This window comes from Zootoca vivipara, chromosome 2 (genome assembly GCF_965207765.1).
Source record: "Zootoca vivipara chromosome 2, rZooViv2.hap1.1, whole genome shotgun sequence".
NCBI classification, from domain to species: domain Eukaryota; kingdom Metazoa; phylum Chordata; class Lepidosauria; order Squamata; family Lacertidae; genus Zootoca; species Zootoca vivipara.
In genome coordinates, this window is record NC_142584.1 from 53,561,901 (window position 1) to 53,588,565 (window position 26,665).

The 26,665-nt window shown below is 40.6% G+C and overlaps 1 protein-coding gene across 5 annotated transcripts in view; it reads left to right on the plus strand.

The window, feature by feature from the left end:
- The window catches only part of ACSL6 (acyl-CoA synthetase long chain family member 6), a 95,572-nt gene that overhangs the window by 6,889 nt on the left and 62,018 nt on the right, over positions 1-26,665 (plus strand). The window contains exon 1 of one of the 5 annotated variants that reach the window (XM_088661892.1): positions 12,313-12,495. The exons of 3 other annotated variants lie outside the window; for them this stretch is intronic. The gene's annotated coding sequence lies outside the window, so the exon portion shown is untranslated. Of the gene's footprint in view, positions 1-12,312; positions 12,496-26,665 lie in introns of those variants that run through there. One more of the 5 variants, XM_088661891.1, reaches the window with a different exon arrangement.

Sequence of the window (26,665 nt, forward strand, 5' to 3'; positions counted from 1 at the left end):
GCCTTTCTGTCTCTTTATTCAAATAAAGATTTATATGCTAATATATGTATAGAATAAAAAGTAATAATGTCCACTGTGTTATAATCATTGATGACCCCCAATAGTTTCTCATTCACAGATGAATAACAAGAATCTTCTGTATTTCTGATAATAGCTTAAAGTTGGGCTTTGATTATCCTTTCTTTCCACTAGGGGGAAGTGCGTTCTGCAACTTGGATTGGTGTAATCTCTCTTGAGTTTTCCACAGTAATCTTTTGCTGACTTTACCCAACTGCCCTATCAGTTTCCCTAGACACTGGTTTACAGACCCAACCCAGCTGAGCAGGTTCCTAATACTGAATTTTAATTAAAAAGCAGCTACAGGGATTAATCGCCAAAAAGGTTTTTGTAGCACCACAGTCCCTTAGTTGGCGTCTTAAGCTATTGCCATAATTATTATTTGCCCCCCCCCTTCTTATTGTTCTCATTATTAACTTGCGATGTACATTGAGATTCTCAAGGAAGATTAGCATTAAAGTATAATAATAACAACAGTATTAATAATAATCATAGTAACGCCTTCAAATCCTTGTTATGGTCAGAACAACTTTTATTCTTGTCTCTCTTATCTCTGCAAACACATGAACAGGGACACACACACACAAATTATTTGCATAAATTGAGCCGCTAAAGTCTAAAACTGTTTTTGTTGAATTAGTAAACATTCATGTTTTTAGATGGCCTTTATAAGAAATTACCATTGGAGCAGAGTTTTTGTGTGTTTTGGTAAAAGGTTTACAAAGAATATTGTTTTTTACATGACTCAGTGTCCTCTTTATAAGGATCTTTGTGAAAAATATTTGTCTGAGTTTAGTCCTACAACATTTTTTTCTTAAAGCTATTGCACTTATTTGGTTTTTGCTGTTTGAGAATGAAAACTATGTTACTTTGCATGGTTTTCTTTTGTGCTGGCAGCCAGGAAATTAAGAGCCAGATTTGTTACTTCAAGTCTGAATGCTCCTTTTGTTTTTGTTATGGCTTACAGCTAAACAATAAGTTTCTTACTACTTCTTACATGAGAGTAAGTCTCAATGAACTCTGTGGGACTTACTTCTTCTGAAGAATGTATAGGACAGCACTATTAATGGCTTACTACTTGGTCTCCAGGTGGCGCTGTGGGTTAAACCACTGAGCCTAGGGCTTGCTGATCAGAAGGTCAGCGGTTCGAATCCCTGTGACGGGGTGAGCTCCCGTTGCTTGGTCCCAGCTCCTGCCAACCTAGCAGTTCGAAAGCACGTCAAAAATGCAAAAAAAAAAAAAATAATGCAAAAAAATGCAAGTAGAAGGGAAGGTAAACTACAGCGGGAAGGTAAACGGCGTTTCCATGTGCTGCTCTGGTTCGCCAGAAGCGGCTTTGTCATGCTGGCCACATGACCTGGAAGCTATACGCCGGCTCCCTCGGCCAATAACGCGAGATGAGTGCGCAACCCCAGAGTCGGTCACGACTGGACCTAATGGTCAGGGGTCCCTTTACCTTTACCTTTTACTTGGTCTCCAACAGACATGTCCAAAGTCCATTTCGGGGGTTTAATCCAGCCCGCTGGTTGGTTTAATCCGGCCCCTGTGGCAGTTTATTTCCTGGGTAAAATCCTGACAAAAAAACTCAACAACTTCAATCCTAAAATAAAGCTCAACAACTTCAATCTTAAAAAAAGGTCAACAACCTTGGTTGGCCCTTTGGTCGGCCCTCATGGCCCTTCACTTCATCAAATCTGGCCCTCTTTGAAAAAAGTTTGGACACCACTGGTCTACAATGACAGGATGTTACTAGAGCTTCATCCACACCTGGTACTGCTGTGGATTTTATTTATTTATTTAATAGTTTTTATACCATCTTTTAAAATACATTTCTGAAGCAGCATATATGATATAAAACTACTACGATTGAAATATATAAAAAAAGAAATAAAAAGGATAAATGCAAAGTTTTAAAAAAATCAACAGTAGAGGAGTAGAAAAAAGGAGTGTTAACACATTCAGTTTTTGAAAGCACAACAGGGGAAAAAAATTCTGATGATTGTGGAAAGGGAGCAAAACATTGTTAACCCCCGCCCCTGCTACATGCCCACACCCACCTAGAAAACATCAGAAAGAGAACCCATTGGAAATTCATTTTAAGACAATGCCTGTGGGGGTGGGCAGATGACTGCTCTGAAAATACATGGGCATCAATTAGAGGTTCTGGCAACATGAGGCCTGAGGACTGTGTCAAAATGGAACATTATATTTTCTATTAGTGGTGTTATTGCCAGAAACAATGAGATGTCAAGGGATGGCTGGTTTGGGAACTGTAGGTAGAAGGCAGGATTTAAAAGGATTTTGTGCTCATTGTGGTGGTGCTTAGTAGTGCTAACACCCTGAGGAGATAATCTTGAAGTTGTGAGGGAAATATCTCCCAAGGTTTCCAGATACCAACATTTCCCTATTAAGAAGGTTACAGTGGTACCTCTACTTACGAATTTAATGCGTTCCGAACACACATTCGTAAGTCGAAAAAAAATGTAAGTCAGGAGAAAAAATTCGTAAGTCGCAGCAACCCTATTTAAAAATTTGTAAGTAGAAAAAATCCTATCTAAACAACATCCAAGATGGCAGACGGAGCTCCATTCATAAGTAGAAACATTTGAAAGTCGAGTCATTTGTAAGTAGAGGTACTACTGTATTTGGAAGACCAAATGCAAAGTGTGTTTCTGCTTAAAACACACACACACACACACACACACACACACACACACACCATCCCTAACATAAATTTATCTTCATAATGCCAAGGATTATAAAGAGTATATTAATATAGTACCCAGTGATGCAGTCATCATAATTAAGTGTTGGTAAAAAAGTCCCACCTCAGTTCTGTGGGATTTGGGGGCATGTGTCTTTGGCTCTACACCAAAAGAAGGCAGGTGGTTTAGTAGTTTGGATTGTGGCCACTTCCCTCCTGATCTGAAATAAAGCATTCCTTTAAAACCAGATCTGTGCATGTTCAGGGGTACTGTATACCTTGATACGATTGGAGGCAACACCATTTGGTGTTCTGCCTCAGGCAATAGGAACATAGGGAGCTCCCTTTAATTCATACGGTTCAGTATTGCCTACACACTGACTGGAAGCAGCTGTCCAGGGTTTCAGACCCCTTCTCCAGGGGTCTTTCTTAGCCCTGCCTGGAGATGCTGGAGATTGCACCTGGGACGTTCTCCATACAAAGCAGATACTCCATCACTGAGCTATGGCGGTTCCCCAGATGCGTTTTGGGCAGGCACTGCTCCACCACAGCAGCACATTGCAGAAGATTAGTAGCAGTGGGGTGGGCAGGCTGCTTTTCAAATAACCTGTCATCACTGATTTTTATCAATGGAAACCCTTGAAAAGCTTCTAGGAAGATTTCCTAGAACACAGATATAACACCACTATTAAAGAAGCACCACTCATGCTGCAGGCTAATTTGCATCATTACTCTCCTATCCTTTGTATCTTACTCTTTTTTTCTTTTCTTGAACCTTGCAAGACTTGAGGCGTTTACTCTCCTGTTTGCTTGGTTTTCATAGACAGCTTCATGTGTGTGGAACTCATGGAAATACATTTTCTAAAGCACATGTTTGCCCTTACTTCCCTCTCTGCACCCTCCCCCGCTTCCCAAGCTAGGCATGAATAATGAAAATAGAGACCCAGCTTAGGAGACAGATGGCAAAACTGAATTAACTGAATATCCACAGAAAGAGTAACACTGATTTGAACTCATGCCAAAGGCAAGGAATTCAACCATGTTGCAGTAGAATGGGAGCAACATATATCGCTGTGTTGTTGCTTCAGCCACAAAACAGGTGGAATTCGCTGCTGCAAGTTCCCTTGTATGCACGTTCCTGAGTGGCTATGCAAAGTTTGTGATTAATTCTAATTGATTTTCAACAGTAATATAATGCAGAACAGAAGTGAAAGTTGCTGACTTTCAATGCATTCACATTTTTACTGTTTGAGTTGGTTTAAATTAATTTGAGTCCAAAATGAGATAGGTTAGGCTGAGACACAGTGAATGGCCCAGGGGTCACCCAGTGAGTTTCATGGCCAAGTGAGGATTTGAACCCTGGTCTCCAAGGTCCTAGTCTGACTTGCTCTTGTTTTTTTGTTTTTTAAAAAGATTTTTATTGAAGTACGAGAATTTTTACATACATTATATTCTCTTCTTCCAATTTTTAATTTCCCGTACCATTTTTCCTTTCCCTCCCCACCCTCTCCCCCACCCATAATCCATTGGAAGGGTTCAAACAGTTGTCCTCAGCCACGGGCACAATGTCTTTAATTTCCACTGGATGTCTTCTGGTCCAGTAGTTGTTATTCATTGAAGATAGGGGTTCCATCTGGTCCTTATCACAGTAGACTTGGCCTTCCATGTTATTTCCTGTGACGTTACTGCCACGATGTCTGACTGAATAAATTCAAACAAATAATTAGTCCAGACCTCTACTGTCCATTTTTCTCTATCTTTCCAACCTAAAGCTATTGTTGCCTTTCCTGCTAGTATCATTGCTTTGAAGGTGTGCTGGTCACCTTTCTCTATGGCCGTGTTTCCTAGTATACCCATTGTCATAAGATTGAAGTCTATAGGTAGCTTCACTTTAAAAACTTCATTAATAACCTTAAGGATTTTATTCCAAAATCCCCCTACCTCTGGGCATTCCCAATACATATCGGAGAACCATCCCTTGGCTTGTTCACAGTGCCAGCAGTTAGGGTTCAATCCTGGTATCATATTGGCTAGCTGGGCCGGAGTTCTATACCATTTTAGAAATAATTTTAGTTCGAGCTCCCTAAATTTGCTTACTTTAATCTCATCTATTCCTTTCATTATCCTTTCGACCTTTGATTCACTGATTTGTTCTTCTTTACTCCATATCTTTTGAATAAGTTGGGTTGTCAGTTCTTTATTTGTAATCATCCTCTTATAGATTTTTCCTATCATTCCTTGTTTAGTTTTTTTTCCATTTGTTTATATAGTTCCTCTATTGGCTCTTCCAATCTCATATTTCCTATCTCTTGGGCTTTAAGAATTTTATTATATAAGCAAAGCATGGAGTCGGAGAGTGGTTTTATGTCGTGACAAAGCTGGCATCTTCTAAGATGAAATGTACATATAAGCATTCTCTATCTTGTATGCAAACACATACACTCACAAAAAAGCAAGTACAGTGGCACCTTGGGTTAAGAACTTAATTCGTTCTGGAGGTCTGTTCTTAACCTGAAACTGTTCTTAACCTGAGGTACCACTTTAGCTAATGGGGCCTCCTGCAGACGAAGTGCGATTTCTGTTCTCATCCTGAACTAAAGTTCTTAACCCTAGGTACTATTTATGGGTTAGCGGAGTCTGTAACCTGAAGCGTCTGTAACCTGAGGTACCACTGTACTGGTAGTAAGCCAGCCTGGTAGACCCATTAATCTATTTCTACAGCAGAAGTTTAGAATAAAGCTGATTACTTTTAAGTTCCTGGCTGATGTCTGGTTCCATGGTGACAGCATCTCCACCAGCACCTTGAGAGACCTAACAATAAAAGTTCTTGCTATTGTTAGTATGAGGTTATAAGAGCCACCCATTGCATGCATTCTGCACCTGCTCTTGTTTCGACAGCACTGCTGGATTTGTGCTGATCATGCCAAAACCCAGAAAAATTTTTAAAAGCACCTTCTATCACTGTCAGTATAAGGGATGGCAGGGTCGCTGAGGTTAGGGGCTCACACTTCTTTTCTTAGCATTTGGGATGTTTTGTCCCTCCACTTACCGTATTTAAAAGAGGAGGCTTTGTGGAAATTTCTTGTTACACAGGCCTCCAGTTCACTGGTCTGTTGATCTCCAGATATGCACACTGCTCTAGCTTTCCTCATTGTAAATGTATTTTATGCATGCAGGATTGTACACACCCTTTGCACTAACTTTGATGATAAGTTGTGCTTGTTCCCTCCCTCCTTCTTTTTCTCTTCTCTTGTGTGGGCCAGTTGGTTCTGCTTGACACTGCTTGATGCACTATGTTCCTTCACAAAAAACATAGATTAAGGCAGGCAAATACAGTCCATCTCACTTTGCTTTTCAGAGAGATGATCTTTATTATATATTCTCTAGACCAGGGCCTCCCAAGCTTTTTGGAGATTCCTAGATTTTCATCAAGGAAACTGTTGTTGGTGCCACAAAATACCCATTTCACAGAAGAAAGCCTAGTGATGCTAAGAGACCACCCAAAACAGATAAAATACTTATAACCTACTTGCTTTTCTACCCCCAGGGTTCTATGGGCTCTCTGTGATGTTCTTCAAGTGAGAAATAGCACACACTGCACACTGTACACTGAAACACAAATCATAGAATAATAGAGTTGGAAGAGACCACAAGGGCCCTCCAGTCCAGCCAGGCTTCAAAATCTTCCAAGGTTTTAGTATTGATTGATGGTTTTAATAATATATTGGTATAGCACCCTGAATACAAATCTGGTTTCTGGTTTCAGGGCAGTTTAGAAAACTAGTTTACTAGATTAGTAGTAAACTAGTAAAACAGATTTTTTTAGTAGACTGTGTCTTTCCAAAATTATTTTGCAGATTTCAGGTGATCTAGGTGTTTGTTTTAATGTATGCCTAGGTAGGAAACATACATTATTTTTTGCATTTGTGAAGGCATTTAAAGTTTCATAATTGGCCTTCCTAGTACAGTACTGTATACTTGTTGACAAAACAGAGGCAAAAAAAGATCCTGTTACAACCTTGAAATAAACACACACACATTCTCTCTCTCTCTCTCTCTCTCTCTCTCACTCTCTCTCTCTCTCTCTCTCTCACTCACACACACACACACACTGAAAGAGAGAGAGAGAGAGAGAGAGAGAGAGAGAGTGAAAACTATGAACCTCCGGATTGAGTGAACGAAAATAACCTCTTTGCTGCACTTGAGTGTAATGCTTAAGCCCTAATTTTATTTTCTTCTGAAAGGATTTTTTGTTGTCCATTGACAGCAGCTTTATTCTGGCAGGATTTTTTCAGCCAACTATCTGAATAATAATAATGTTTAAAAAAATCCTTTCAGTTCACAGGCTGCTGAGGGTGGTGTGATACTGTGATCTGCCAACACCAATTCAGGCTTGTGTTTCATTCAGAGAAGCTATTTGCATATTCTCTGTTCCCCCTGTTTGCTCAAACACGTCTGAAAAGGCAAAGTTCTCAGCCATTGAGGTTGAAGAATAAGCTGTCTGGTAACTTAGCTGAGGTTTAAAACTTACCATACTTGTTATTTGTTTTACGATAGAGGGGAATTCTGAGGTATTGGTTAAAATAATTCATAACAACTCTCAAGAAATTCTTTTCTGAAAGGAGAAAGAAAAGCAGCATTCAACAGATGGGAAAAGAGAGGAATGTATGTACCTCTGTCAAGTCTAAAGGCTAGCTAATTGGCAATCCATTTGCACAACCTACGGTAAAAATTTGTAAAAAAATAAATAAATGTTTGTACCATATTAGAATTAGTCTGCAAAGTGAAAATGATTGTCGGTTCTAGGGTCAGGATGGAGCAACAAAAGGAAATGCTTTTTCACACAATGCAGAATAAATGTATGGAATTCCCTACCATAGCATGGGGTGATTTTAGACAAATTTCTGGATAAAGCTATGACCATAGACAGCTAAGTGGAATCTCCATGCTTAGAGTAATATTCCACTGATATAGAGGTGTGCCCAATATTTTCCTGTGAACATTTTAGGCACAAAAAGGTGGTAGGGAAGAGGGGTCCAATTCATTTCCTGAAATACCCTCCAAAGTTTTCATGTAACCAATCAGATTTGACTGTGTGATGACATCACTGAGGGCAAACAAAGCCAATTCAGAATGAGAGCAGTACTTCCTGGATGTGTCTTGTTTCTTATTCAGGAATTTGAATGCAAAATTAGAAATGTTTCTGAATCTTGAACAGATTTCAGGTGAATCTTGTGAATATTCATTTCAATGATGGACTGCCCCATCCAGTTCTTTCCTTGGTCAGTTGCAGTATGAATATAACTACTTGTTATTAACATAGAGGGGAAATAGGTTTTACTGGCTCTGTGTATAGTGTTGGGTTGTGGGTTTTTTTTAACGTGTCTTCATCAAGATTCTCTTCCACTTCTTTTTGTGCTGTGTAGCATTTTTGTGTGGTTTTTGTACGCCTGATCAGACAAATCATAGAATTTTATTGCTTCAAGGGAACCAAAAGATCATCTAGTCCAGGTCAGCCTAATAAGACTGCTCTATCTCAATATCTTGCAACACCCAGGAAAGCCACGGAAAGAAGCCCTTGAATCTGGTGCTGTGTGGTTATATGCCGAGGCAGCTGATGATAGAACCGAGCTGTTTGAAGACTCGTGGAATAAGCTTCTTCCCTTTCAAAACATTTAATTTGCATATGAGGCTATTTTTATCTGATTCCAAGCCTGTCTGTGCTGTCTGTAGGGTCAATGTAGTTCTTTAGGGACCCTGACATATTTTGTGGTGGGGTGGAATACTTTTTGATGCCTTTTTGATACTATCGCTCCCTTGATTTGCTTCCATTTGAGCTCTGTTTCCCCTCCTCCTTGTTTCAAAGGATTACGGTACATCTTTTCTCCTTCACTGAGTGATCTCAGCTGCACATGTACAGAAATACTAGTGTGCATGCCCCAAATGGCAAAAGAGTCATGGGTGGGAGAAAAACACATGGCCCAGGTACATTCTGGAAAGCAGCAAACTAGCAATGGATGGCTCATGTGCTACGTAAGGCCCCGAATCTGGAAGCACCCTGTGTGTCGGACAAGTGGCACAAGTAAACAGTAAGGGGTCAGAATATAAACCACAGAGCACAATACTTGTTGCCTTGCAAGCTAAGTAAGGTAAAGGTAAAGGACCCCTGACAGTTAAGTCCAGTCGCGAACGACTCTGGGGTTGCGGCGCTCATCTCGCTTTACTGGCCGAGGGCACTGACATTTGTCCACAGACAGTTTTTCTGGGTCATGTGGCCAGCATGACTAAGCCGATTCTGGCAAAACCAGAGCACCGCATGGAAACACTGTTTACCTTCCCGCCAGAGCGGTACCTATTTATCTACTTGCACTTTGACGTGCTTTCAAACTGCTAGGTTGGCAGGAGCAGGGACCGAGCAACAGGAGCTCACCATGTTGCGGGGATTCAAACCGCTGACCTTCTGATCGGCAAGCCTTAGGCTCAGTGGTTTAGACCACAGCACCACCTGCCTTTTGCAAGCCAAGTATACGACGTCAATTCAGGTGTACCAATTCAGCTGGACCAGGCTTCTGGTAAACAGATTCCTTTTGTAATATAATTTTACAACATGAAAAATGAAGTATTGTTCAGAGATGTATACTCAGCAGTTGCAATTGCTTTGCCAACACATTTTACAGTACTTAACAGTACTACAAGGAGCTATCAACAGAGGCAGTTGTAACTCTATGTGCTAATTTATGTGTTTTTACACTGGGAAGACATATTAGAGTATGAGCACTAAACTCCAATTCACATTCAGTCAGTAATCTATTTTTAAAACACTGTTTTTGATAGAAGTTGTTACCCTCTTGATATCACATTTTCGTATTGTTCCTAACACAAGTGTTGTCATATCCAAGCACCTCTGCTGTTAGTGTTGCTGCCTTTTTCCTGTGACTTTTACATTGCCTTTCTTTATTATTTATGTCCCGTACTGTGAGTGGGAATGCTCTCAGTGCAGCTGACAGCCGGTAACCACCCCCCCCCCAAAAAAAGGATCAGTGGGAAAAATTAACAACTAATTCCATATATTTTTTAAAAATGGTTCCCGTACTTCTGCAGACTGGGATAAGGATATCCATTTAAAAAACACAATGGAGAAAGTCTTCAGCTGGCGCTGACAAGACAATAGAGGGGGGGGGGATAAAGGGTGGGTGCCGCCACACTAAAGGCTCCATTCAGACATGGTGCAGAACAGATCTCCTGATAAGATAATGTCTGCAAGAGGGCCCTGTCCTGTAAAACACAGTGAGCTCAATGCAAAACTAAACTAAATGCATAAAGGCAAATTGACCCAAACCTTTTGTAATAAGGAGGTAAGAAAAAATGGTTGTAATGTCTACTTTGTTTATAGATTACAAATATTTACTAAGTATATTTTTTAAAAGAGAAGAAAAATTTCATGAAACTTTTCTCACCTTTTCAACTCCAAGCAAAGAAAAGTTTCACCGCCTTTGCCTGTGAAGTTGCTTTTAAAGGTCCAGAAGCAGGTCTTATTGGCCACCCTAGAGAGCCATTTTTGGTGTAGTGGCTACAATGTCAGACTAGGAATGGAGAGACCAAGGGTTCAAATCCCACCCCCCACCCCGTAGCCATGAAGCTCAAAGGTTGACCTTGGGTCACCGACCTCCCAGGGTTTGTCCAGCAAACACCTGATCTGAACAATGGGAACACCTGATCTGAATAATGACTTACTTACTGTGACAGTGACAGACAGTGACTTACTATGGATGAGCAGCCTGGTAGGGCATGCTGCTCAAGTAGCCCTAGCCGTGCTCCTGCCTTTGCCAAACCGTTTCTAAAAGCAGCTACTGAAAGCTAGGACTAAATTTAAAGTGCTGAAGCTAACCCATCAAATAAAATATAAATTCTTCCTTCCTTATTCAGCTCCACTGGTTACCATGAATAGCCTAATGAATGCGTTTTATTTCTCTCACATCCTAGCTGCTTTGCATCTGTGTTCTCTGCCTGCTGCAATTACCTTCTGTTTGCAATTTTTTTGTTTTTTTGTTTTGTTTTGCTGGTAATAGCTGTCCTGTTACCTCATCCGGTTATTTCATGCAGTGAGTAAGGAAGTATGGGAAATGCTTAAATCAGAACAAGCCTTTCAAGCCTCACCAACCTTTAGAATTCTTTGAGTGCTACATACATATGTAGATAGGGGTGATCTACTAGCCATTATATATTTGGACTTCCAAATGGCTTTCAGCAAAGTTCCTTCCCAGCTGCTGAGTAAACCTAACAGCCAGGTGCTTTTATGGATTTGGAACTGGTTAAATACCAGTAACTGGTAGCAGATGGTTTCCATAATGGAGTAAAGAAGGCTGTGGAGTCCCCCAAAGAGCTGGACTAGGACTGGTGGTCTTTTAACGTTCATTAATAACCTGGACTCAGGGATGAGAACCAAGTTTAAGGTTACATCAATATGAAGAGCCTATTTATCTACTTGCACTTTAAGGTGCTTTCGAACTGCTAGGTTGGCTGGAGCTGGGACCGAGCAATGGGAGCTCACCCCGTCGCAGGGATTCGAATCGCCGACCTTATGATCAGCAAACCCTAGGCTCTGTGGTTTCACCCACAGCGCCACCTGCATCCCTACACACACACACACACACACACACACACACACACATATATATATATATGGTGGGTCAGGGGTGGGGAAGAGAGCTGCCTTTTTCATGTGAGAGGTGTGTATAAACTGTCTAGTGTAGAACTAAGACATAAGATGCCATTTCTTCATTAATTGAAACACTAGGAATGTGGGCCAATTCTGTTATTAAAGAATGTTGCAGTCTTTTTAATTAACTGGGACTCTTGTCAGGTAGGTAGAAAAGTATGTTTAAAAAAAGCATAGTCATTCTCCCTTTCTTGTTTGTTCAGATAGATAGTAATGGCACTGTAAACCTTTTTAGCATTTTAAAAACTATAGGGCATAACTGTTGCTGCTTTTATGCTGAAGTTGATGAAGACTTTTGTGTAATGTGGAAGTTTGTATATTCCTTTACCAGTAGAATGTATGCCTAAAAGAATCCCCACCTTAAGGCTTCTGACGCTTAAAAAGTAATGTAATCAGAAGACATTCACCAGGTACAACTTCTCCAAGCATGTAGATTATGACTTACTATGTGTTCAGATGAAGCTATTGTTAAAGGCATGCAAGCAGGGACCAATAATAATAATAATAAAGCAACTGTACATATGTGACAACAGCATTTCCTAAATGCAAACTACTAAACTGTCCTTGAAACACTTGCTCTTTAAATTTATGTGAAGTAAACCAAATGGGATAGCAAGGGCTACCTATCAAATGCTGGTGTTAAAATATTCCCTAATCGCGTTAGCAATGAGTAAGCATTCTTAGCAAATACCTAGCCATATTCTTGGAACATACCGTAGGTTCTCAGCTCCAAACTGATTAGGCCAGCTGCAAAAGACCCATAAAAAAAAGAGGCAGAAAACTTGTTCATCTCAGAAGTGTAAGCCAGTCGCACCCATTTATCTTAGACATGCATTTGGTGTGGGGAGGAGGACTTATCTGCTGGCCCCTGTGCCCAATTGGGCTCCTGTGTTGAGAATATTCCAAGGATGTTTGAAGAAAGGACTTTAGTTATTTTGCAAAGAGAATAATATTTTAGCACATGACTGACAATGCAGTCTCAGAAGCAGCAGGGTTCCTAAGCCACTGCACAAAGGTAAGGACATGAATTTAACCATTTTTTAGGTTAGAGACAGTAAATAAGAAGGTGGAAGCTAGAACTGGAACAGAGCCACATAAGCACTACAATATCATGTAAAAGTATTTCCTACAGAGAACAATAACAGAGAAGCTGCTATATATATTTTCTCCAGGCTTTGCTTGAGCTAGGGTTCAACAGACTGTTCTCCAGAACCTGTTTACCAGGGTCAAAACTAAGGGGGGGGGGGCAAGGCAAGCCATGGTCGTTCAGGGACAGGGCCAAGGCACGGGAGGGGAGGGGCCATGAAGCAGAGCGAGGTGGAGTCAGGATCAGCCCGATATCGGGCTACTCCGACCCCCTCCTCCCCCTCCACGACTGGCAGGGGCGAGGGGGCGCCAGGATCAGCCCGAAATCGGGCTGTTCCGATCCCCTCCTCCCCCTCCGCGATCGCCGGGGCGGGTGGAGGGAAAGCCAGCCAAGCGCTGGGGCTTTCCCTCCGCCCGCCCCACAGCCAGCCGGCTAGAAGGGACATCTCCCTTCTCCCTGGCTGGCTGTGGGGCGGGTGGAGGGAAAGCCAGCCAAACGCTTTGCGCAGCTCTGGGGCTTTCCCTCCGCCCACCCCACAGCCAGCCGGCTAGAAGGGACATCTCCCTTCTCCCTGGCTGGCTGTGGGGCGGGTGGAGGGAAAGCCAGCCAAATGCTTTGCACGGCTGTGGGGCTTTCCCTCCGCTCGCCCCACAGCCAGCCGGCTAGAAGGGACGTCTCCCTTCTCCCCGGCTGGCTGTGGGGAGCGTAAAAGAAAAGGAGCGGCGGCGGGGGGTGCAGGCTGGCCAGCACCCCTGCTTCTAGGGGGGGCAACTGCCCCCCTGCCTACCCCCATGCTGTTTACACTGCTAGGCTTTAGCCCTGAAATATGCAGTAGAAAGTGCCTTTGAGAATATGCAGAGTCCTTTTCTTTTGCCACCTAATGCCTACCAGCAGTCCTTATCTGTGTTTATGGATACAGTACAGGCATAAGTCAAGCAGCTTAACTCCAGGAACTCTTGTGCTGGAAATTAGCACCAAACAAGCCTTATAATATGAACTCAGTACTGTAGATTTAAAAGCAACAATACCTCACCACCTGTTGCTATAGTAAGGTTGAATTTCTTTAGGTAGTAATTCCCCAGGTGGCTAGTTGTGTATGAATAGATGAGCACAAAAGGCAATGTGTTCACCTGCAGAAACAATGAATACTTCATCAAACCAAAAGCATTTGCTCTTCAGCAGTGACTTTGGCTAGTTGTAATTTTAATATCCTGCTGCATTAAACACTTGACAGTTGGGATTCACACACTCACAAAGGTCTTTTTTCTCAGTGAGGGATCTGAATAACACAACAGGAAGCTAGTTAGCCCTTGAATGTTTGATTTCTCCTAAAGAAGCCTGCCAGTTCACACACACCCCATCTAGCAAAACACCATAATAAAAAAACCAACAACCATGGGGGCAGAAAGTCCAATAGGGCTTACAACCAAGCAAAACTACATTGGATTGCAGTCAGAAGTACCGGTAGTATTAGAAGCATCCTGCATGTGGTTTTCCCCAGGACAATTGATTATTAATAATTCTCATCGCATACCCTTTCTCTGATGGAAATAGGGACATCCGAATCATAGAATCATAGAGTTGGAAGAGACCACAAGGGCCATCCAGTCCAACCCCCTGCCAAGCAGAAAACATCATCAAAGCATTTCTGACATATGGCTGTCAAGCCTCCACTTAAAGACCTCCAAAGAAGGAGACTCCACCACACTCCTTGGCAGCAAATTCCACTGTCGAACAGCTCTTACTGTCAGGAAGTTCTACTGTCAGGTGGAATCTTCTTTCTTGTAGTTTGAATCCATTGCTCCGTGTCCGCTTCTCTGGAGCAGCAGAAAACAACCTTTCTCCCTCCTCTATATGACATCCTTTTATATATTTGAACATGGCTATCATATCACCCCTTAACCTTCTCTTCTCCAGGCTAAACATACCCAGCTCCCTAAGCTGTTCCTCATAAGGCATCGTTTCCAGGCCTTTGACCATTTTGGTTGCCCTCCTCTGGACACGTTCCAGCTTGTCATTATCCTCCTTGAACAGTGGTGCCCAGAACTGGACACAGTATACCAGTTGAGGTCTGACCAGAGCGGAATACAGTGGTACTATTACTTCCCTTGATCTAGATGCTATACTCCTATTGATGCAGCCTAGAATTGCATTGGCTTTTTTAGCTGCTGCATCACACTATTGTCTCATGTCAAGTTTGTGGCCTACCAAGACTCCTAGATCCTTTTCACATGTACTGCTCTCAGGCCAGGTGTCACCCATCCTGTATTTGTGCCTTTCATTTTTTTTTGCCCAAGTGTAGTACTTTACATTTCTCCCTGTTAAAATTCATCTTGTTTGCTTTGGCCCAGTTGTCTAATCTGTTAAGGTCATTTTGAAGTGTGATATAATAAGTTTATTATTTATAACCCACCCATCTGACTGGTTTGCCCCCGCCACTCTAGGCAGCTTCCAACATATATAAAAACACAACAAAACATTAAACATTAAAAAAACTTCCTTATGCAGGTGTCTCTATCAGATGTCTTCTAAACAAGGTTGTATAGTTACTTATCTCCTTGGCTCAGGGGTCGCATAACTCTATACCCTCTGATGAAAATAGGGGTGTCCTACCATGCCCTGCAACATTTCTCCAATGAAAATAGGGACATTCTAAGGAAAAGCGGGGCATTCTGGGATCAAATCAGAAATTGGGACGTCTACTATAAATCTGGGACTGTCGCTGGAAAATAGGGACACTTGGAGCATCTGTTTTATTTTTTATTTTTTTTAAATTTAAATACCTTTATTTCATATTTTATAGTTACCAACGAGATCATAAAACATAAACCATAAATCATAAATTATATATCGAAGTTACATAACAAAATCATAAAACATAAATCAATGAGATAGAAGAAAAAATGGAAAAAAAAGAAAAAAAGAAAAAAAGGAGAATATAGCATATATATATACTCCCATGCATATGCAATATGTATGCATACACATGTACATATACATACCAGGTAAAAAACAACACATACATAAACATAGAAATATAATACCGATTAAAGAAAAAGAAAAAGAAAAAAAAAACATTTCCTATTGTTTGAACATCGCTTCCCTTTATCAGTTCTTCCTTGTCCTGCTTTATCTCTATCCCCACATTATCTACCAAATTGACATTTCCTCCATTTAATATCCATTTGTTATTCATCCTATATGTATTTTACTCAAAGCATATCACCAAACTTGTATTTATCTTTTCTTTTTTTAAATACTCTTCAACATATTTCCATTCTGCTTTACTTTTCTGAATCGGGATATCTCTAATTGCTGCTGTCATCTTTGCCAAGTTCATGAATTCCACTAATTTTACTTGCCATTCACCAATTGTTGGTACTTTCTCTCCTTTCCAGTTCTTTGCTATAAGGAGGCGAGCTGCAGCGCATGCATATAATAATATATTTTTCCTATCGTTAGGGAAATTATCTGGCACCATACTCAATAACATTATCTCTGTTTTTTTCTCAAATGTAAACTTAAGCATCTTTTTTAACTTTTCATACACATTGTTCCAAAATTCATGTATTTTATCACACAGCCACCAGCAATGGTAATAATTTCCTAATTTCTTTTTACATTTCCAACATTCTTTCGAATTGGTTTTATAAATTTTGGCTATCTTTTCCGGTGTGAGATGCCACCTGTATATTATCTTCATCATGTTCTCTTTTATATTTGAACAGGCTGTAAATTTCATGCTTTCCCTCCACAAATTGTCCCATTGCTTTCTGAATATCGGTCTTCCTAGATCTTGTGCCCACCTTATCATTGTACATTTCACTTCCTCATCTTTCAGCTCCCACTCTAACAAGTGGCTGTATAATTTTGCTAATAATTTACTTTCATTATCTAACAAGATCTCCTGTAATTTAGATTTGTTATCTACAAAACCAATTTCCCTATGTTTGCTTAAAAGACTCTGCATCTGATGGTATTGCAGCCAGCTCGAACACTTATCCTTGATCTCATAATACGGTTTCAATATTAATTTCCCATTTTCCTTTATCAATAATTCTTGATAAGTTAGCCATCTCTTATCATAAGTTCTACTACATACGGCCGTCATCTCTAAAGGTGATGTCCACCAAGGCGTTTTCGGTTCCAACAGGTGTTTATAGTCCATCCAGATCTTTAATAATGCTTTTTTGAAAACGTGATCTGAGAATTCTTTTGGGTTTCCTCTCTTTTCATTTAATAAATATGTGTGCCAGCCTGCTAAATTTCTAAACCCTTCCAAATCCAAAATTTCTTTATTTTCCAATTTTATCCAATCCTTAACCCAGCACAAGCCTGCCGCAGCATAATAGATCTTTAAATCTGGAACCCCCCACCCCCCTCTTTCCTTAATGTCAGTAAGTAACCTAAATTGAATCCTAGCTTTTTCCCCCTCCCATATAAATTTACTTAAATCCCTTCTCCAATTTTCGAAAACCTCTTTTTTATCTATAATAGGGAGCATTTGAAAAAGAAATAACATTTTGGGTAAGACTGACATTTTGATTGCCGCAATTTTGGCTGAGAATGATAATTTCAAATTTCCCCATCTTTCTAAATCTTTTTTAATGGACTTCCAAATTTTAGCATAATTATTTTCGAATAAATTAATATTATTTGTTGTTATTTCAATTCCTAGATACTTTACTTTCTTCACGATTTCCCACTCTGTTATTGCTTTTATCTCCTCTTCATCTTGTCCTCTTATATTTTTAACCAATATTTTAGTTTTTTTCCAATTTATCCTTAATCCTGCCACCTCTCCGTATTTTTGTAGCGCCAATTCAAGATTTTTTATTGAATCCTTTGGATCTTCTACCATTATTACTACATCATCAGCGAATGCTTTAATTTTAAACACATTGCTTTTAACTTTAATCCCTTTAATGTTCTCATCCTCCTTTATTATTTTCAACAGGCATTCTATTGTTACGGTAGCACAAACAGGAGAGGAGACAGTGGACACCCCTGGCGTGTCCCCCTTGACACTTCGAATTCATCTGATAATTCCCCGTTGATAATTAATTTCGCTACTTGCCTTTTGTATATTGCGTTTATACCTTGGAAGAATTTCCCCTCTATTCCTACTTTCACCATCATTTTTTTCATATAGTTCCAATTTACATTATCAAAAGCTTTCTCTGCGTCCAGGAATATAAACGCTACTTTTTTCCCAGGGTTCCAATCCAAAAGCTCTATAAGATCTAATACAATTCTCACATTTCTGCTCATCTTCCTTTCTGGTAGGAAACCCTGCTGATCTGCTCCTATAATCCTATTGAGAATCCCTTTCAAGCGATTTGCTAAAATTCCGGCGAAGATTTTATAATCTGAATTCAGTAGGGAGATGGGCCTAAAATTTTCCACCTGATCATTGCTTTTATCTCCTTTAGGTATTAACGTTATAAACGCCTCTTGCCAGGTTTTGGGAGTGACGCCATCCTCCAATATTTTATTTACAAATTTTTGATACATCCCTTCTAATTCTGATCTGAATACTTTATAATGTAAATTTGAAAGACCATCAGGTCCCGGTGATTTTCCTATTTTGAGTTTACCTATGCTTTCATGAATCTCTTGTATTGTTATTGGGTTATTTAAGATTCTCTTTTCTTCTTCACTTATTTGTGGTACTTTACAATTTTTTAAATATTCTTCTATTTTCGCCTCCTCTACCTTCCTCCCTGTATATAATTTCTTGTAATATTTCACAAAGCACTTTTGTATGTCTTCTCTTTTAATCCAATTTTCTCCCCCGTTTCTAATATTTGTGATTATTTGCCCGCTTTGTTGTTTCCTTAACCTCCATGCCAATAGTTTCCCAATTTTCCCCCCGGCTTCAAATGTTCTCTGTTTTGCCCATTTAATTTTCTTTTCTAACTCATGACCCATTAATGCTGATAACTCATTTTGCCAGATTTTAACTTGTATTGCTGCTTTCTCATTTTTAGGGTTTTTAGCTAACTCTTTTTCTCCTTCCTCTATTTTCCCCTTAATTATATTTAAATTTTTTTCCCTTTCTTTTTTTATTTTGCTTCTCTGCTGTATATACATACCTCTTATGAATGCTTTACCTGCATCCCAGACTGTTTCTAAGCTCATATCTTCTGTTTCATTGGTTTGGAAAAATTCTTTTATTTCTTTCTTCATTTTGTTTACAAATTTCTCGTCATTTAGCACACTCTCATCTAGACGCCATCTGGTAAATTTCCTATAACTATCTTTTATTTTCAACATCACCGGGTTGTGGTCTGACAAAGATTTTGTCATTATTTCAGTTTTCACTACTTTTGAAAGTAAGTTTTTAGATACCCACATAATGTCAATTCTCGACGCTGATTTTTTAGACTCTGAATAGAAGGTGTACCTTCTCTCTCTTTCATTTCTTAGTCTCCAACAATCTACTAAATCAAAATTTTCCACGATATTGAAAAACACACCTGGTAGTCTCCCTTTATTCTTTTTCTGGTTGCTTGATTTGTCTATATCCGGTCTCACTACCCCATTAAAATCTCCTACTAGGATTATTTCCTCATCATTCACAAATTCTCCTATCCAATCACTTAACTCCTTAAAAAAATTTGTTTTCCCCCCATTTGGCGCATAGACATTTATTACCATGACATTACCATTGGGGAGATAGAGTCTCGTTCCGACCACTCTCCCTTCCTTATCTTGGAATATTTTTTCTGTTTTTATTTTATGTTTAATATATGTTACTACCCCTCTTTTCTTTTTTGGGTCTAGCGAAACAAATTCTTCCCCCAATTTTTTATTTTTCAAAACTCTTTCATGTTTTCTTGCAATATGAACTTCTTGTAAGCATATCACGTCCCATTGGCTTTTTTTCAAAACATGCTCTATCTTATTCCGTTTAATTTTATTATTTAAACCGTTCACATTCCAGGAGATAATATTGAGATCCATTCCTTTATTAATATTATAACACTTTCCCAATCACTAAAATAAATTTCACGAACTTGCAAAGAATTTTAAACACCAAGGAGATATCAATTTTCCCTCAAACTTCTGCTTTATCTGCTTAATTCCTCCTATTTCCTCCCTCAAATCTAAATAGATCTTAATAGTTGTTTATATTTAACTAAGATTTAAATTCAATTATCTACACACACTATCAAGCAGGAAAATACAAAAAAAGGTAATAAAAATAAGATAAAGTAAACAACCCTATAAAAACCCTTCACTACATACAGTTATCCCTCGATTTGACCCTCCTCTTCGTTGTTCTCCTCCTCCTCCTCCCCCCTCAGATCTTTCTTGTTTCTCTTGACAAAACTTTCCGCTTCTTCTGCCGACCTTATCGTCTTCCTTCTTCCTTTAAATGAGAATGTTACTCCTTCGGGGAATTCCCAAACATACCAGCTTCCCCCTTTACTCAGGGCGTCTGTTAATACTCTATAATTCTGTCTTTTCATTCTCAGTCTCTTTGGAATTTCTTTAAAAATGGAAACTGTTCTCCCTTCTATTACCAAATTTGCTTGTTTTTTCCTCTGTAAAATTTTGTCCTTCAACAACATCGAGTTCATGTGGATCAAGCAGTCGCCTGGCATCTTATCAGTTCTCCTCCTATCCGTCCTTATTCTGAAGATTTTATCTATGTCTAGCCAGAGGTCCTCTTCTTTGACCTTTAGCCACGCTGCTAACTCCTTTACTATTTTTTCATCTATTTGCTCGCTTGGGACCTCTGGCACGCCCCTCACGCGCAGAATTAAAGATCTTTGTTTCATTTCCAGCATGGCTATCTGGTCTGCCAATTCTTCTTGCTGCTGTTTCAGTTTTCGTCTTTCTTCTGTTTCTGCTGCTTGTACTCTTTGTATTTCTTTATTTTCTGCGGTTATCTTCTTTATCGAATCACCCTGTTTATTTACCTTCAGGTTCACCTCTTTCACTGCTTTATCTAATTCCTTGTTCTTGCCGCTCAGTTCTTTTATCTGACCCGACATTTCTGAAATCATTTTGGAATTTTGTTCGATTTTAGCTTCCATTGAATCTAGTTTCTCATTTATTGATTTGTTCATTTCAGTAATCAACTCCTTTATATCAGCTAATGCATCATTTTCCGCCGTCATCGATTGTCTTCTATTTTGATTTCCTGATGCACCTGCTTTCGTGCTCCTTGTTGACGTCATTATCTTGTCCTGAAATGATTTACAAAGTCCAATATATTGTTTCATAAAGAGAAAGAAACCTTTTCCGCACTTAAAAACACGTCCTGATTTGCTCCTTTCAATTTTGGGAATCCCTTTTGGTGCAGTTTCAGCAAGACATTATTTCCCCTTAGCGTCTTATGCAGCACTTAGTCCACCAGGCAGCACTTTCTCAGTTATACGCTAGCTGGTCTTTAGGCACAATATATTTTAAATTGTGAGCTATAGACTGCAAGCATTCTTTCTGTCCACAGGATGTCGCTGTTTGACTGTCTCGGCTTCCCCTTTGGCCACTTTGCTTTATTCACTTAATTGCTCTCTCCTTGCTCCTGTATTTCCGTAAAGAAAGCGGAAGAGGTGAAGCTACGTGACTTAGCACAATTTAGATCTCCATTTTGCCCTTCTCCTAAGGTCTCCCACTTGCATAAAGTTATAAAAGCAAAGTGTCCTTACACCTCTCTTTGAAGCGCGCTGTAAACTGCTTTCGGCACTTCAGTCTCTTCCTCCCCCTCCACTCCTTTCCAGGGTCCTATTCTCTCTGTTCTCTCTGCTTAAAGTATCTTTTAAAGAGCCGGTGGGGGGAGGGGGGAGACGGGAGTCTAAAGTCTTTCTTTCAGTTCGGTCTCTCCCAATGCTACAATGTGACAAGCTTCCCACTAGTTAGTCCCTTTAAAAAAAAAGTAACATATAGAATTATACTTAGCAGGTTCTTTTCGCGATGTTACAAACGATCCCCTGATCTTTCTTCTCCGGTTTGTTACAGTACGTTTGATCTTAAAGTTCCTTCCGTGTTGCCAAACCGGTTACTTTTCCTCTTCTTAGATCAGGGAGTTCTGGGCGCTCGCTAGGCGGATCTGGGGGCGCTCTGTCGAAAGGCAACTCGGTTGCAACTTGGTTGCGTTTGCGATCTGCGTTCGGCTCCTCTCCGTCGCCTCCACCACCGCTGATAAGAGGGGTGCCGGCACGGAGTTCTGCCTTCTCACGCCGCTGTTCCCTTTTCCAGCAAAGCCCCGTGCTTTGCTGTTGTAGAAGGGGTGTATTGAGCGCTCACCCCCCTTTTTTTTTTGCCTCCGACTCTTGTAAGCCTTCAGATTTAGCGTTGAAACCTCCGTGAACACGGAGCTCCGCTTTTCCCCTCCGCTCTCTAGCGCGACCGGAACCGGAATTCCTGTTCATCTTGGAGCATCTGTTTTATACAGTTAATAAACTTGGAAGTATGAGGAACTTTCCAGTGATGGAACTGTGTCGTGTGCATATCTCAGACTTAGCAATGCAAAGTTTTCAGCAATTGACCCAAAATACATCTGCCTCCTCAAGCACATCTTCCAGTTATTTTCCTTAGCAATAAATTTAAGCTTTTGAGTTGAGTTGGGTATGAATAGAAGAATAATTGCTCTTGGGCCTATTAAGGTAGCATTGGCCTTATTCAATGTAAACAAAACCAGAAAAACAGGGGTACAAATAATTCAACAAGCTCTGCTTCTTAATGCCAGCTTTTGAGACCTGAAATGTATCTATAGCTTGTGGTACCCTATGTACTGTACAGTGGAACTGTGGAATGCTTTGGATGGTGAGATCTCTCAGCCAGTGGTTTCCCTGTCCTCTTTCCAGCTAGGGCTGGTGGTGGTTGTAGTTCAACAAAATCTGACAATCCAAAGGTGCCCCATAAAAAGATAAAGGGACCCCTAACTGTTAGGTCCAGTCGCGGACAACTCTGGCGTTGTGGCGCTAATCTTGCTTTACTGGCCGAGGGAGCTGGCATACAGAATGTGGCCAGCATGACTAAGCTGCTTACCTGGGAGCAAGTCCCACTGGATTCAGCAGGACTTCCTTGTGCATACGTAGAATGGATTACACTGTGAAAGAACTATAGTAAAGGTAAAGGGACCCCTGACCATTAGGTCCAGTTGTGACCGACTCTGGGGTTGCGGCGCTTATCTCGCGTTATTGGCCGAGGGAGCCGGCTTACAGCTTCCAGGTCATGTGGCTAGCATGACAAAGCCGCTTCTGGCGAACCAGAGCAGCACACGGAAACGCCATTTACCTTCCCGCTGTAGCAGTACCTATTTATCTACTTGCACTTTAAGGTGCTTTCGAACTGCTAGGTTGGCAGGAGCAGGGACCGAGCAACAGGAGCTCACCCCGTCACAGGGACCGCCGACCTTCTGATCAGCAAGCCCTAGGCTCTGTGGTTTAACCCACAGTGCCACCCGCGTCCCTGGGTTAAATCAACTGATTGTGATGTAATGAAACAGTTGAGCTGATCAGTGTCAGTAAAACTTGCTAATGAGAGCATATTTTTGTCACCCTAAAATTGCCCCACTTTTACAGCCTGTTTTAATGTTGCTCAAGTAGTGTGAGAGCTGCTACAGAACTATTTTTTGATGCTAGGGGTGTGCAACTCAACACCTGCATGGGATTCCTTGTTGCCTTCTTTGGCCAGGTGAATTGTTAAATGTAAGGTTGTATGAGACTCTTCTTAAGTTGTGTTATGACCCATAATGGACAAACTAGGCCCAGTTGTTTGCATGCAGGAGCTCACAGGCTCAATCTCTGGCATCTTCAGTTAAAAGGATCAGGTAGTAGGTAATGGGGGGAAATTCTGCTAGAGACTCTGGATAGCTGCTGCCAATAAGAGTAGTCAGTATTGGCTTAGAATGAAGGAGGATCACTATTTTTGTAGCAAAGCATGTTTCAAAGCCTGTAGTATACTATATCTTAATAGCAACATAATCAGTAGGAAAGGCACCTGAAATGTCACTTGTTTGCTAATTATACTTGCTGTCACACTGGCTGCAATTAAAAAGATACAATTAGTCATACTGGATCATTATGCATGTATTATTATTATTGAAGACCATTTGTTCTGTTAGATTATGGATACAGAGTTGTTGGACCTTTCCACACTTACTACTTATAGTATAGCAGTTGCTGTTTTTTCAGATTTTTTGGCATGCTGCCACACAACTAAGTCATTATTCAGCTAATATTCCAGAATAATGTACTAAAAAAAACATCACTTTTTCTTCTACCAAAAAAATTTGACTTATGTGAAAGATCCAGAATGGATCCTCAAGTTTTTCATTTGTGTAGCGTGTGTACAGTCATCATCCTGGTTTCCACGTGGAAGCGGATGGGAGCTCTTTTGTGTCTCCCTGCTTACTGTACATCTGGATTCCCACAGGCATCTGGCTGGCCACTGTGAGAACAGGGGATTGGTCTCGAAGGGCCATTGGGTTAATCCAGTAGGCTCCTCTTATGTTCTTATCTGATAGTGGAGGGGCACACAGCAGAGTTTCCCCCAGGGATCTGAATGATAGGAATATGCAGATCTGAAGGCCAACCTGCACTAGCCTTATGGTCTCAAGGACTGATGAGAGCAATTCCAGGGACCGGGTGGCTCCCTTCTTATGGAATACCCTCTCCAGGGGTTTGCATGAAGCCATTCCTGAGAGTTTTTTGAAGAGCCCTAAGAACGTTTTTATTCCAATCTGATTTAGGTTAATTGATTTTATGGCACTGTGGATTGATGATGAGGGCTTTAATAACTCCCTGTTATTTTAATGAGACTTAATGTTGTTGTTGGTTGTTTTAGTGTTTTGTAACTTTACTGTGCTATTTTATTGTAAACCAGGGGGCAAGCCTTGGTTACAGTTCTTGGTTTGTCTGGAGAGAGGGCCAAGTTCAGCAGCAGAGGAGGAGCAAAGCAGCCACCACCTCTTCTTTGGGAGCTCACATGTTTGCTTGTTTGTGCCAAACCATTATAATAAACAACAAAATCTGCCCTTATTCCCTTAAGGGGTATACAAGAGCCCTTGTAGAGTCCTTTGGAGGTTCTCCATCGGTAGGAGAAAATAACAGAGGCCAACCAGAGAATGTTGAGAAGCAAAGCAGCTAATAAGCTTGATCTTTATTGACTGTTGCAACAGAGTGTTCTCTCTCACACAGGAGAAAAAAGGACCCTGAACAAAAGCATGCCTGCCCTTATATACCGGTAGACATTTAAAATTGCCCTCCAAGGCCACCCCAGAAGCATCATACATACATCACAGAAGGCGTGTAGCCCAAGATGACCACCCCCCAGACACGTCATACTGGTACCTGCATCACAGAAAAATGTGATCTACAGCAGAAATCTGAGTACCTTGTTTATTCCTGTCTGGCAGTTTACCTGTTAATGGTCATTTGACTGGATTACCTGGGGAACCTGGCCAGTCTTTTGTAATGATAAATACTTAGTTCCTGAGCCAGGTCACAGGCTCACATCCTATTCATATCTTAAATGTGCCCTTAAGACAGGATTTGTGAGCACAGAGACAATGGGGAGGTTTTTCCATTTCCTCCCTCCTTTCAGAGAATCATTTGGTCACTTTTGGGAGACTCAAAATGGTTTCAGGACTTTTTCTGTACTGTTTTCAGCCATTGGTTTATATTTTTATGCACGTGCTTGCCTTGTACATTTATGAACATTTATTATATATCTAAGACCTTAAAATTCTTATAACAGTTGTATGTGAATCAGGCTTCTTGGGAAGTGAAGGATTCCCGTTGAAGAGGAGTGGAGAGGAGAGGAGAGAGCATGACACCCAATATTACATCTCATGATTATTAAGAGCTTCTGCCACATAATATTATGTTTGCACCAGGCATGTGAAGGATAACGATAACCAAGTTTCCTTTCTCCTCAAGAGGCTTATCATAGAATTTTAGAGTTATAATGGAGCCCAAGGGCCATCTAGTCCAGCCCCCTGCAATGCAGGAATTATCTGGATTGCAGTCAGTGATGAGGACAGAATAGTTTAAAATTCCCAAAGATCTAATATGTAACAAAGTTGTTTTCTGTTTTAATCTCCTTTTCAAATTACAACAGCTCTTGTTTAGTCATTTTGACCAGTTAATAACTAGTTTCCATAGTTACTTTTTAATATAGTTATACAATATGAGTGATGCTGCAAGATGTAGAAGAGGTGTTTCTGTGGTTACAGTGAACATTAATTTACACCACATCTCCCCTCCTGCTTTAACCAAGTGTATATAAAGAAAAGAAAAGAGAAAAAGAGTGCTTGCTTACAATGCAATAAAGGGAGATTCCAGACAGCGATTGGAGGGTGAAACTTTTGGATGTTTTACAAGAGTTTTACTTCCTGAGTTCCAAACATTCAGTTGAAGATTTGTTCAAACCAGCAGCAAGTACAGCAGATACAAAAGAAAATCAGGCTTGCATCATGCTGCTGAAACCTCTTTCTGACCCAATCTCTAGGCCTGTGGCCTGTGTAATACACTGGGCACTTTGGGTTTTCTAAATTGTGTGTATTGCATTTGTTTCTGTCAAGTGCCTGACATTCCTGCTCCCTATTTCTGCATGCCCCCCCCCCCCGCAGACAGACATTGAATTGAATCATAGCTGTCAAGTTTTCCCTTTTCTCACGAGGAAGCCTCTTCAGCATAAGGGAATTTCCCTTAAAAAAAGGGAGAACTTGACAGCTATGAATTGAATGGTTTGCTCAGTTACTATATGTAGGTTTCTGATTCAACTCTGGCTTGAAAGAGCTTCCAACTAGGAAGGGCTCATACTTTGCATGCTGAAGCTCCCAGTTTCAATTCCTAGTATATTCGGTTATATACGGTAGTTAGTTCCGTATAGGTCCGTATAGTTAAAGCTATGGTTTTCCCAGTAGTGATGTATGGAAGTGAGAGCTGGACCATAAAGAAGGCTGATCGCCGAACAATTGATGCTTTTGAATTATGGTGCTGGAGGAGACTCTTGAGAGTCCCATGGACTGCAAGAAGATCAAACCTATCCATTCTGAAGGAAATCAGCTCTGAGTGCTCACTGGAAGGACAGATTGTGGAGCTGAAGTTCCAATACTTTGGCCACCTCATGAGAAGAG